The sequence below is a fragment of the Atheta coriaria genome, unplaced genomic scaffold (genome assembly GCF_025399875.1).
Source record: "Atheta coriaria isolate IRGN ID8LTWV9N9 unplaced genomic scaffold, Caltech_Dcor_3.1 hic_scaffold_9_pilon, whole genome shotgun sequence".
Taxonomy (NCBI): Eukaryota; Metazoa; Arthropoda; class Insecta; order Coleoptera; family Staphylinidae; genus Dalotia; species Dalotia coriaria.
This window is the reverse complement of record NW_027045451.1, coordinates 10,948,341-10,962,825: the sequence shown is the minus strand read 5'-3', so window position 1 is coordinate 10,962,825 and position 14,485 is coordinate 10,948,341. Positions and strand designations below refer to the sequence as shown.

The 14,485-nt window shown below is 36.2% G+C and overlaps 1 long non-coding RNA gene across 2 annotated transcripts; it reads right to left on the bottom strand.

The window, feature by feature from the left end:
* Window positions 1-559: 559 nt before the first annotated feature.
* On the bottom strand, window positions 560-7,700 carry LOC135798426 (uncharacterized). 2 transcript variants are annotated; one of them, XR_010549703.1, is made up of 3 exons: window positions 7,618-7,700; window positions 2,788-3,040; window positions 560-1,253 (listed from the first exon to the last, which is right to left on the bottom strand). It is a non-coding gene; the product is annotated as an uncharacterized lncRNA (long non-coding RNA). The 2 variants fall into 2 exon arrangements; XR_010549702.1 differs by lacking the exon at window positions 7,618-7,700 and having other exon boundaries at window positions 2,788-3,556.
* Between the last annotated feature and the right edge of the window lie 6,785 nt (window positions 7,701-14,485).

Here is a 14,485-nt window from a genome sequence, read left to right as displayed (position 1 = left end):
TTGCGGAGTTGACTCGCCTTGACAAGACAAGACAACGTCGGGCCGAATGAGTGAGTGAAGGGACAAGACCGCAGCATCGGAGAAAAGTGTAAGTATGCTCGCAATAATAACCGACGCCGGGCAGCCGAACAATTGTAATAAACGCACATCAAAAAACATGGAGCATGCGAGTCTTTTGTACAATGCGAATCAAATGATGTGTTTTGTGTCTGCTGTGTGTACATGCAAATAGAAGCAAATGGAGGCGCGCGGGCGCAATTAGAGTGCGGTAATGATACATGCACGGTCGCTACTTTGCATAAACGTATTATCGCAAATTGCACCGAGTGTCAATCAACAGTGGAGACGCTAATGCGTTCTAAGTGCTCGTTTGATGCATAGTTAATGTCATAGCATGATATACCGGCAATAATATAAACAATATCGTAAAACAATCGATGTAGCAGGAAATTTTTAGTTTTTGGGGTTAAATAGGAGTTATTATAGATTAAACTAGCAAGTAACATGTTAAAACATCTAGTAACGCCATCTAGCTATAAAATAAGTAAAGTTTTTACAGTTTTTGCTTGTAAAACAAGTTTATTGTCATATTTTCAACGAATTTATAGTAAATTTGAGACTTTATAGGTTAAATCATTAATTTTCACATTTTCTGACATCTAACGCCATCTTTCCGTGAAAATTATAAATGTTTTGACAGTTTTCACTGCTATTTTATGATTTTAATAAATTTATTATACGTTTTTCGCCTCTAAGAAGTCTGTTGTTAAGTTGTCATTTCCTATTTTACTTCAATATTTATTATTAATAGTAAATTTTATATTTTATAGGTTAGAACACTGATTTTTATAGGTTAAACTAGCAAATAACACATATTGACAACGTTAAATGTCATTTTGCATATAAATAAACAATATTTTAAAATATTAATGAATTTGTTTTATTTTATTCATCTGAGAAGTCCCTTGTTATGTTGTCAACTGTTATTTATCTCATTGATTGTCTATTGTTTTATTTGTCTTCTTGCTGGTGCAAGAAATAAAATGTGGAAGACAATGCCCGATGAGTGTCTGGTTGCCTGTGTGGTCCGCGGGTCTGGGTCTGGATCAATTGTTTATATGCAAAACGGCGAACGTGTTTACCAAATCGTTGCCATTACCATCACCAACGCATCCATTCGTGTTGGATTTTTGTTTTATTTCCCTTCACATGTTCGCCGGTAAGCGTGGCGCATCCATTTTGTCCCGCAGCCGCTGAAAACATTCGAAATTCGCCTTATCTCGCGCCCGAATCGTCGCCGCGCGGCATCTCGAGTGAAAATATGGGAAGCACAAATTTCAAGCACTTATAAATTGAGTGAATCCGATATCGGGGTGAGGTTTTATCGCCGGGTGTTGTTTACTCATTGGCTGCCGTAAAAAACGTTTTGTCTCAGGTCTCAGCGACGGTGAAAAAAAAGAAGAGAAAAAAAAGCGGCTTAAGTTAAGCGATGACATCCCGAGTCCTCCGAGTGGTGAAACAAAAAGGCCGCCGCGCGCGCGATACCACGAAATGAAGAACCTGAGTGGCCGCTGCCGCGGCGTACAAGAAGTGGTCGTGGTCGCCGAGACAAATTGTCAATTCGTTGGGACCGAAAACCGGCCGCCGCGCCACGAATGTCGCAAGCGATGAGACTTTTTAATTAAAGCTATTAAGCGCTGACCGTGCCGTAAATTATTCACTTTTATACCTATATCAAGCCGGTAACGCCGGCCGAAGGACGCAGGCATCGCCATCCACTTCGTGGAGCATTCAACATTAAGCTTTACGTTTTATTTTTTTTCGACTTTTCATACTATCTCGTTTCTTTGGCGCTGCGCGCGTTTTATTTATATTTTTTCGTCGCGCTGCTTTGGCGGTGTGCGCGCGCGCTTTTTTACGAGCCAATATAATCGATGATTTTATTCTTCGTTTTGCCCTCGGTGACTTTATCGCCCGTCCAATCAACCGGTGGCCATATTAGTTTTTCTCGGAATTGATGCAATGAGCGGCTCAAATAAATATGTACGCGCACTATTTTTATTCGCATTCCGACGTGCGAGCGACGATTAGCGCACCATCCAGGCCGGGGCGGCCATTACTTCGTTTCTATAGCAACGATAATTAACCATCTCGGCGCTCAACTTCACTCGATTACACTCTCGCACTTACTTCGAGCACTTCCAGGCATGCATTTTATTGAAAGCCATCAATTGATTCGTTTACTTTATGCGCACCGATCGGGTTTTTTTCGCTTTCGGCCAGTGACGTCGACATGTTAATTGATTTAACTTTTTATTTACAATTAAATACAATTCCGGAAAATATAAAATATTATCTTAAATTAATTATTGCCTAAATTTACTTTAGTTTTGTTATTTTTGTAAAATAAATTTTGTTTTGTCAATGTTTTTCGTAAAATTAGAATTTGTGTAATATTGGTTGCCTATATTCGGTATGTCAAAGTACATAACCTTATCTAAAAGCTATTTTTTGTTCTCCAAACTTTTTTTTCGCAAATTTTTCTATATTTTATTAATTATTCTGCTATTTCGGACCAAAACAAATACAAAAACTCAAAAAACATAATAAAATATCTATCTATTCATGATTTATTAATATCCTAACATAGATAATATAGATTCTGTGATTCTGTCTCCAAAAAAAAAAGAGAAATCCAAGCGCTTCTTTCACTCCATCCAAATTGTATCTACATCTATTCAATTTGTGTCCTTTGGTCGCCCGACGTGTGTTGTGACTGCGCCTCACCTGTATATCATGTAAATGTCCGCATTAAAGCGTTTTCCATTTTCCTTGAGAGCGCCGTGCCGCCCCGTGTCCGAACACGAGCGGCTCAAAAGGCCGAAATTTGTGAGCGCTGCGCCCCGCAGCGTCAAGTTGTGTGGCATTTTCGGGCACCACTCTCACCCACCTCCGCGCACTGTCAGCACCGGAATAAATGTCCAGAGATGTCCTTTCTGTGCACACCGCGGCCTCGCTTTCATAACCTTGCGCATTATACCTAAAAACCCATCAGAAACCATCAAAACACACACAAGACTCAAGATTGATTGATTCTTTGCTAAATGGGTTCAAAAATTTCAGCTTTCAGACAATAAGACATCAATCACAACTCGGGCAACTTTCAAATTAAGAATTTGATGGTTTTGTGAAATTTTCGAAGAGATGCAACATGACATTTACATATGTCTGGCAACACTGATTATCGTGTGTGATTATAACATCAATCAAAAAGTGTTTAATATTTTATTGAAGACGTTTTACGTTTACGATAGATATTTAGACACTTAACTCGTTGCGCACATTAAAATTCCGAATAATTTAACACACTGGAAAGCCGTGAGCATTCCACACGCCACAATTTGTTGCTATTTGTGTCTATTTCCAACAAACGCCGTTAGTTTTTATTGTTTCTCAATTTCACTCGGAATGCAGCCGTGCTGTTTGTTTAGTAAAGATTCAATTAGGTTTTATCGGCTTTTAAGTGAGCGCCGCCGTCGCAATATCAATCCGAATGACTAAATGCCATATGACGATGAATCGTACGATTTCGCCAAAGATTAACTCCTTTTATTACCGCCGCAGTGCGGCGGAGTTGAAAGCGAGCGCGCATCACGGCCATTTTTCTGCTAGGTGCTTAAAAGGTAACGATTAGGTAATTGTTATTATAAACAACGCACGAATGCCTAATGGAGATGAATGCAAGTGAATTTTTATTTTATATTCCAATAACTACTCACTTGTACTCAATTTTATTACAAAACGCACTAAATATAAATATAAATTAGGCAACTCAATATACATCGTCATTAAAACATAACCAAAACTGCTGTCTCAGTTGGAAATTTTAAATTTACTTAATGATAGGTCATTTCTTTGTTGTTTGAAAATATAAAACCCACAAAAATGGGTGCCCACGGCGATTGGTCGCGACCTCCTCTTATTCTCCAATATTTTGACAAAGGGAATAGACCACAACCTAAATTAGACCCTCAAAAAAACAATGGACGATCACGATGCACGCAGCTGTGCACCGGTCCCAAACATTATTTATATTTCAGTTGGATGGTAAAGAAACAAGCAAAAGTCGCAATTAAAACAATTTATGGCCGATTTTCGAAACGTCCCGAATAATTACCCATACATATTTGTTTTAACTGCAAACGGCATTTATCAATTCAAGTCCGATTCAAGTTTATCAAGTCTCCATCTGAATAAGAATTTGTTTATTAGCCCTCGGGGATTTATACATTGTATAAGGTATGAATGTATAATTAATAAGATGCGACTGAATTTTATGATCGGCACTTAAATTTTAATTACAGGTCACACAATGTACAACTTGGTTAATTTATTTATGCGACTTTAACCTAACCTAACGTAACCTCAGATTTTCATCGTAAATAGAAGCATGGCAGATTACAATCGTGTTTTAATATTTATAACTTATTTAATACTCGCTGGAAATTACTGTTATTAACGCGAAACAATAATCACCGGCCATATTTCATTTTATTACATTTTATTCCGTCACGAGTTGATTTGTTAGGTTATTATCTAACTATCTAACTATCTCACTAGCTTTAAACACTGAAGTATCAGCTATTTCTTGATTAAGTTTATTATACTGTCAGTTGCAATTATAATTACGTTAGTGTTGCATTCTGGGATGTTTTCAACTTGATTGTGTGAGGAACATACTGTATATTTTAGAATAGCGCAATCGCAATATTCTGGAGCGAGCTGAATCGCGGCGTGTCGTAATTGAAACGAAACGAAACGAAAAGATGCGCGGAATAAGAGCAAAGAAGCAGTGTTCCTGTTTTATCAACACGCCTTGCACATCTCGCGCTTGATTTATGGTTACACTTTATTCGTGCACGCTGTGTATGTGTGTGGGTAATTTATTTCGATAATTTACGGTTTATTAACGGGGCAATCGAGGCAATCTATACGGATTCAATATCTGTATATGTAATAAAACAAAGTTACGCTATTTATAACCTTAAAAAACTGATTTTTAATTTTATTCAATTTTTTCTGTAAAAAATTGCAAAAAAATTAAATAAATAGTAGTGTTAGAGTCAAGAAAATGTCATTTGACATTTGCTTGACAGTTGACAATTGACAGCTGTCACTTGAAATAACCTATAACCTCATTTTTAGTCTTTTCAAGAAAATTTTCTTATTTTTACATTTATGCTTTCCTAAAACTCGACTGGAAATATTTCTGTTTGCAGATGGCGCGTGTCTCCGATGCATGCGCACTTTCCATACAATTAGCGCATATTTTCTCCTCTCCCGTGCCGGGGACAAAAGCGCGACGCGTGTAAAGGTGGTAGCCGGCGCACAATGCGCCGTCAATGCCACAGCACCAAACAAACAAACGCAGCCAGAATGCAACAATGCACACAACGTGTCCGTCCATTCAAAACGAATGTGTAACGGCGCGACGCACGTGCGCTCGTCTTTCTTGGGCGTCCGACGCCCAACAAACAATAATAATTTACGGTGCAAACAGTGCGCCAACAACGAGAACACCTTCTTTGCACACACGCGCTCTTCTTCTTCGCCTTCAACGAAGGTGCTATGCAACAAAACAATGGAACAAACTTTTAGCTTACAAGTGAGCTTGTTGAATGGAATTCAATTCTGGGCTGCATTGAGATCATCTGCTGTCGCACTAACAAGCAGATTGTTCATTCATCAATCCAAGAAGACACCAGAACAAATATTACACATTTTTGACAAGGTGTAGGTAACTAAAGAGAGTTACAAAGTCACTAAGTCAACTAAACTTAAGTTAAACACGGTTTTGTTATAATTGTGTGATTTATTATGTTTATTTGGGTTTGGCTTTTATAATCTAACAAATAAATAGATTAGTATAGCTAATATAACCTCAAAATTTTATGTACAAGCTGAGTAAACATAACCTATTGAAATCTATGCAGTAATATAACTTTTGATCTTAAACAATATAAATATAAACAAAAAAACCACAAAATTGTTAAAAATCAATGCATTTTACTTAAATTTTTACAAGATAGTTGCTGTAATTTAGAAAATACTTTAAATTAAATTTATAAACGTCAAATAAAAAGTAAAACTCCTAAAATTTCACGTTTTTTGAAGTAAAACATCGATTTTTATGCTCAAATCTGCGTTTTTAAGCAATTAAGCACATTTAAAATGCAATATCTACAATTTCTTACAAAACTACATTAAATTTGTACCAAATACACTTTTTATCAGTATTCTAAAGACTGTAATAAGTAGAAAATCATAATTTTGAACTAAAACTTCAATTTTTAATCTTAAATTTGAGTTTTTAAGCAATTAATACAATAAGTACCTATAACTTTTGATCATAACCTAAATTTACTTAATATAAATTTAATATTTACCGTAATATACAAAATTGTGTTGTAATAATTCAATGATATAACAACCCTTATCCAAGTGTGTGTATAAACACACTGCTTGTCTCTGAAGCACCCGAAAACCTTTTGAATATTTTATAATAGTTGGCTAATGAATGCGCACTCGCGTCCGAATGTGATAAGGGTGTTTTATGATGTTTGCTTCGAGGGCAATTCCAGCGCTTCTCCGCAACCAGCGCAACCCTTTGTTATCGCATGCGTTTTTCTCTCCTCTTCCTCTTCGCTTGTAAGTTGCCTGCTATTGCTTTGCTCATGGTGTATGTGTATGTGTGTGTGGAGATGTAACGCGTTATTATTAGCACAATATTATAATAAATACCAACCACTTGAGGTTTGTAAATGGGCCCTAATGCTGAGTTATGAGCTGGGGGTGCAGAGCAAACTATTCTATTCTATTAGGATATGCGCGGGCACAAACGACAATTTAGCTAAGTTATACTGGAATAAAATGGACTAGATAATATAATTAGGTTGGTTTTGTTTGATTGGAATAATAAAATGAGTAACTAGAGCGTGAGAACTTTTTTTGTGTTTGGGATTTAAAAATAAAAAGGTTTTTTTTGGTTTAAGGCTAAAATTCACATAAATTTTTAACTTTCAGCATTCAAAATCGTTTTTTCTTCACAAATCGTTCCCAGAATGTTTTGTAAGTCATCATTTTCGTATTTTTTGTATTCGTCCTTTGCATTTGTAAACAGCACGTCAAAAGTTTTAGTTCTTTTGGGATCTTTTTGATTTACAATGTTCTAAATGTGATACGTGAAATGAATAATTATTTTCTACTTTAACTTAAATAATAAATCAGTTTTGCAAAGATTCAAAACAAACGCTGTTTGATTTCAAATCACGCATGAAGCACTCAAGCAATATTAATAAGAAAAATGGAAGAAAACACATCTACACACATTTTTGAAAACAAAACGTACAAAAACGTTATTAGATTTGACGAGAAACTTTATTTCAGTCAAATATTTAAATTTAAAAATTGAAATAAAAATTTATAGTTGTTTAATAGGACTACCTAAATCCGAATGTTTTATTTTGATATAGGTATTGATGTTTTAAGAGCAAATGGCAAAGTAATACTTATTTAAAGAGACAATACAGTTTATTTTTGTGCAGTATGTAAATTTACCTTGATGCTTTGCCTCGCTGATAATAAAAACCAATTCGTTGCATGTCATCTGTTGTCTCTACCTGACTAGATGTGCACACACTACTCCAAACAAAAAAATGAACTGATACGATGTTTTGACCTGACTGCTGCGAGAAACTCAATCCGAATTTAATGCAAATAAGTGCATTGCAGCCACATCTAACGTCAAAACAAAGAATTATTTTTAAATAAATAACATGCTGAGCGTAATTTTACTCAAAAACACAACTAGACATTGTTTTAAAATTCATTAATTCAACGATTAACTCCGTATAACGATGAAATTTGTATAATTTAGTTGATTTATATTAATTTCTCTGTGTAACGACGAAAAATATTTTAATTTCTATCAATTATGACCTAGAATATTTTTTAAAGACATGACATCGATGGTAACATTTGAAATATTGTTGTAATTATGATTCCAACATCCCTACAAATTGAAATGCAAATTTCTATAACTTAACCACGATTTTTCAGCTAATTTGTTGGGATGCACCAGTAATTACTACAAAATCATTTAAACATAACACAAGTGAATACAACTGAGCGACGCGGAGTTCATATTTAGGCTTCAGGAAATATTTACCGGCATTTTTACAAGAGTAATTGAGTTTATAACCAACTTACAAAAGATTAAACAGATGCCAATCCACGTAAAATCCCAATACAGTAGAATCTTGATAACTCGAATGTCAAGGGAAACCAAAAAAAATTCGAGATAGCAAGTTTTCGACTTAACAAGAATTTCGAGATATGAAGAGTTAACTCATCAAATTTCGACATAAAAAGGCAGAATTTCATAGAACATTTATTTATTTTATGAACTTCGACTTACTGAGGTAGGAATTTGCAGTTCGAGGTACTGAGTATTAAAATGTACGAGTAATGCCTCACAGGGAAATAACTTATTGCTCGAGTTACTGAGTCTAAAAAATTCGAGTTACTGCGTCGTTCGGGGTTCGGCGGAAGGGAATAGCATATCTTTTCGATTTACTGAGGATTACGACTTAACAAGGTTCGAGTTATCAAGATTCTACTGTATTTTGACATTTCTTGTTGCTAGATATAATCACCACCTTTCTATAACGTGACAAAATAAAAAGAGATTACACCATAAATAGTTTGTTGATTGAATATGTGCAAAACGTAATTTTCATGTTCAAAACATGGAAGCACGGATGGTTAGCCAAGAGCAGATGGACAAGCGTCGGTAATGAATCGCCAACAATAAAAAGAAACAATTTGTAAAACACAATTTCACAAATTCAATTTTAATTACAGCACTTGCACACTACATCTATCTACCAACCTCTAACCACTCTTCTTCTCGTATTACTTACATCTCTTTGTGGCTTTGTATGCAGCGTGCTCTGAAAGGAAAACATTATTAAACACGTTCATCTTCGATGCCGGACAGTCTCTGCACTCTGAATGTACGTATAAACTTGTATCGTGTTTGTGCTGTTGTACGCAGTCGAGAATACATTTTTTGTCCAAGTCTCTTTTAAATTTCACATGCTGCAGCGTATACAGTATCGTAGATTAGCGTGGCTCGGTTATGCTGTTGTTGTTGTTGTTGTTGTTGTTGCGATGATGATGGCGCAGGCACGACCATCGGGCGATGGTTTATTATTCCCGGGTCGTGGGGCCGCTTTTTAAAGAGGCGTTACACGAAAACGTATTAATCAAAAGCACGGCCGCGCGAACGAGAAGATGGTGTCCGCCGCTAATGTTCGAAGCGCTTTATCGAACAAAAGGCCAGCGAGAAAATTGAATTTAGAAAAATCCGGAATAAATGCATAAATATCTCCATTAAAAACTATTCGAAGTTATAGATTAATTTGCGTCTATTCATCACAACATAAAAGATCAATTTACTTGCATTTCCGCCATTTTGTAAGGTGTAATTTACGCTCTACGCTAGAAGAAAAGAAAACACGGCGGAGATCTTCGCAAGCGCACGCGGATTTCCTATAATTTTATGACTACATTAACGCTCTCGCCGACCGCACAATCTATGGTGTGATGTTGCCCACAGCCCACTTTATAACTAAATATAAACGTCGTGCTGCCAAGAACACGTTCTTCGCGCAGAAACGCGATGTAATCAATCGGTCTGCATCATGGCGTCACGCCGCAAAGTGTGAACGTTAGAAAATCTTCAAATCTTCATCCAAACAGCCACACCGACAGAAAATGAAAAAAATGTATCTAAAATAAGATTTTGTTGCACTGTGGAACCGATAATTACGGTCATGTCTGCGTCTGCCTCGGTTGTGGTCTTATTATTGGTCTGCTTTTTAATAGCACCCAAGATATTTTTTTGTTAAGTATACACTGAAGACATGATGATCCTCCGTTGTGTATGATGCAACCTTTAACCAACCAAAAACAACGTCCCAAGATGGAAAGCAAGATGTAGTTATTAAAAACTCAAGATTTCAATCTTTTTTGTTTGATGAGAGAATACGTAGCCTTCTTCATCAAGATATCAAAGCCTAGAAACAAAATAATTATGTTAACAAGTCGAAAATAACTAAAATTGATGATTTATTTCTTGATTTATGTTGAGCTATTTATGAAATATGAAGTAAAAGTTGCTTTTTGCTTTGATTATGATGAGATATAATTCGGGAACGCATAAAACATTTGCGATGTGTGCGATGATTATGCCCGAATAACGTGCATTAGCTTTGATAATTTCGGCTAATATTATGTTATAAAGTTTGGCGCGCACGTTGCTGCGCGCTCTGTAATAAAACGCTTGGAAACCGTACGAGTTTTATTGAGTTTTCGTGCGAGTACAAGCCGCACGAAACATCGTTTAATAAATGCGCAACGTGGTGGTAATTTAGCGTCAATTTAACCAAGTTAACGCAGAGAAAATTTTAATTTTTGTGTAAACTACCGTCTGGGCAAGGTTTTTTAAAAGTTTATCAATAAATATTGTGTTAAATGAGAGAAAATCAAGGCGAAAAGTGATTTTCTGCTTTAAATTATGTTTTTTTGAGTATTTTTCTATGTTTTTATAGTTTTTCTGTTAGTTTGGGTACTGATAACTCAAAAAAATTAAAAATTTTATAAATTTTGTGCCTCGTTATTAATAAATAAATATTGTCAAAATAGACATAAAAGAAAAGAAAATCAATTTTCTTCTTTTAATGATGTTTTTAAGAACATTTTTTGAGGTTTTTATAGTTTTTCTGAGAGTTTAGGCACTGATAAATCCATAAATCAAAAATCATAAAAATCTACCCACCAATTCTCGAGTTATAAACAAAATAAACAACAAAAAATTAAATTTGCAAATGCACATTGTGCTGCCATCACTTATCCTAACCGAAAACTAATACAATGCAATCAACTCAGAATCACATCGCAGCAGGACAAATTGCCGAACAAGTTTTTAAATGTCTCCGGCATTATCTAAATCTAAACCGCATCATGTAGGCATCAACTGCATCAAATGTATCAATGCCGATGATGAAAACACGAAAAAAAAACCTCCCTACATGCCATACAATTATACGCCTTGTACACAATGTCGGCGCAGATGATGCCATTTCATATCCGATATCCTTACCTCCACAGCCCGGCGTCGAACGTCGATGCGTTGCCAGTTTTTTTGATGCGCACACAATTGGACGGGCGCGATCGAAATTACAGTGATCGGAATGATGGCATTGGTGTGTGTGCCGGCAAGCGACGTGCTGAGACAGATTTCGTTTGTTGATATTGCCATACCACACGCCGCAATCGAACAATATTTTCGCCTCATGCATAATACATAAGTCATTGTGTTGCGAGCGTATCGCTTTGACAAGTGATGACGTTTGCAGTTATGTTGTATCATTTCGATACCATCTACCTTCTTCTATAACATCATATACCTACACAAACAAAGCGAAGAGGAGTTGAGAATTGAAATAATATAATAACATAAGGGTTGTGTTTGTAACTTAAGAATTACCTTAGTAAATTAGGTTAAATAGTTCAATTAATTCAATTTTTGAGTTTCTTTTGTCGATTGTGTTGCGATGGTTGCGTGGGTGGTCGCGGTGGAATCACAATGGGGTGCCGGGTATTTATGCCCTCGCTGATAAGGATAATAATGCCTACTAAACGATACATTCCAAACATCAAACACCTATCTGATGTTATCGGACTGCGTCGGGTTTGGATTCATAATGTTCCGACAGACAAACGCCGCATCGGGACCATTTTTTATTTTCACCGGCGTCACAAAAGAAGCTAAACTGTTATAAAGTCACTTCTTATCAAAAACGTCCAAATATTTAGATATCTTAGGAGTAATAAAGGTTAAAAGTCATTTTAAACTGAAAAATTTATTGGAATTCATTAAAAATGCTCAAAAGTTAGGTTATGACAACAACGCGCATGCGTAATATGAAATTTCACACGTGGTTTAGTTTTGCCCCCACTTAAATTATTATAAAATCACTTCTTCTTATAATAAACAACAATTATTTATATATCTTAGCAGTAAGATCGGTTAAAAGTGATTTTAAACCCAAAAACTTTTGAAATTAATTTTAAATGCTTAAAACTTGATTATGAATGTAATGCGCATGCGCAATATGAAATTTTACACGCAAACTCAAAATTTATGTCATTTTTTCCGTTTCACTGGCGAATTTAACTGCTTGTGGTTAATAATAACAATCAATATTTATAACTCGGCTGCTTACTGAAGTTGACGCTCATGACACGATGGTATTTTCACTTTTATGGCCGTCCCATGCGTGCGAAACGAAATTGAATTATTCGCGATATAATTAAAAAGCAAAGCAGGTGCGAGGTGCTAAAATGACTGACGGTTATTGACACGATACACTAATTACTCTTAATGCATACGTGCACATAAAATCGTTTTGCCGAGACTGCAAAGAGTTCAAGTAATTACAAATAAAAACACAGCAGCCGTAATTATAGGTTATGGAACGACAACGATAAATACTAAATTATAAATGTAACCTCAAAATATCAATAAAAATAACTTGTTATATTATAAAAAATATTAACAACGAGTTGTAATGGTGTCAATGGGCAGTGAAACGCTACCGTTACGCCATATTGGTTACAGGTAACAATTTGGCAAAAAATTGGTTAAGAAATGTTTTAAAATTGGTTTGTGGTTTGTTAAATTAGCATTTGTTGATTAAGCAACTGTTATTTATAACAAGATATCAATTTGTGTTGTTATTAGGCATAATAAACATGTAGATCAATCAAAAAACTAATTGTCAAATATAGTTGAGTATTTGGTTGCATACTTTTCGACTTATTGTCCAAAAAAATAAAATAAAGCGTGAGATGGTAATAAAAGCTGCGTTTCGAATATATTGAGCATTCACATGCGGTGTATTTACCTCTGGGGCAGGCAACCATCTTGGATTTTTCACGTTTTGAATAAATAAGCTATTAAGGCCGCTTTCCTCCTCTTTTTTCGACCGTTCGTGCCCATTATGTTCGCGTTCGCTACGCGCGCACCGCGGCCATGCCCTGTGGTCGCATCCCCCTTGATACCGTAAATTATGTTGTTCCCTTTTCACATGCACACAAAACCCAACTGTACAAAAGCCCCGTAACGAAACCGGATCAAAAATATCACAAAAAACTCAAAAACATTTCCATCCAAACAATAAAAACCTTGATAAACTTATTAATTTTAAGGTTATATCTCTTACATTACACACAATTGTTGGTTATGATGTTGCAGATGCAAATCAAGCATGTGCAAGGTATAATAAAGACTTAATAGGTTCATTAACATCAAGTGAAGCCAAAGGCTGGAAACGATTAGCATTCAGTTGCAACTCATCGATTCACGCTCTCCGAACATCATTTCTGCCTGGTCATCAACATGGCGACGCGGATAATTCAAGAAAACATCAAATTCGTTTTTATCCGACTCAATTTAAGCCAATTCCCAATTCCCATTCGTGACTTAGTTCTTTACCGACGGATCGATGTGTTCACGACGCGGCGAAAAAACGAAAAGCAACGCGTCGACGTGCGAGCGACGTCTTTTTATTCGTCGCAAAGGCGGTGCCGCCATACTTAATAGCACTGCCAGTAGTAGTAACGACAGTAAAGAGACGTATCGGTGGAGAATGTTAATCTAGAATGACAAGTATCTCATCTCCTATCTGCGCAGCGGAGGCAGCATGCTTAATGACCGTATAACCGGCGACGTGTAAATGAATACACTTACAAACAGACTCGTTTCGTTCGCATGAAGATCTCTTCAGCACGTTTGACAAATTCGACGTTTGTAAGGCAGACATGTCCGATAATTAGACGCGAATACGGATGGCTTCGAGTTTATGATGACAAGATGGCCGCCGTGGAAAGAGGGCTGCGATGAAATTGCAGGAAAACTTCGAGTTTCCTTCTTCTTGTTTTTTTTATGACTACGTAGATATTCACTTACACTTCCGTTTGGTGGTGTTTGTGTTTGTCGTAAAAAAACACTTGACGACTCCCGTTTTATTGCTCTGCTTTTACGGCGGCGCGCGTTTTTAAACACAGCGCGCTTCGTTAAGTTCACTCCGTCCGGCGACTTCCAATTTGCAATGTTTATGTCGCGTTAAATACCAACATTTACAAGTGCGAAGTTAAACCACCTTTAAACTACTCGTACTAATAACTTTACGTAGCTGAAATACTAATAAAATACCTATAATACATTTTTTTCGTTTTTCGTTTCTCACAATGCGCAAAAAAAAGAATTTGGCTCTTGGCCGACGTCCAAAAAGCTTAATTATATTTTTTCTGCTGGTGCAGCAGAGCAGCGTGTAGAACAAACAACATTCGGAATGTT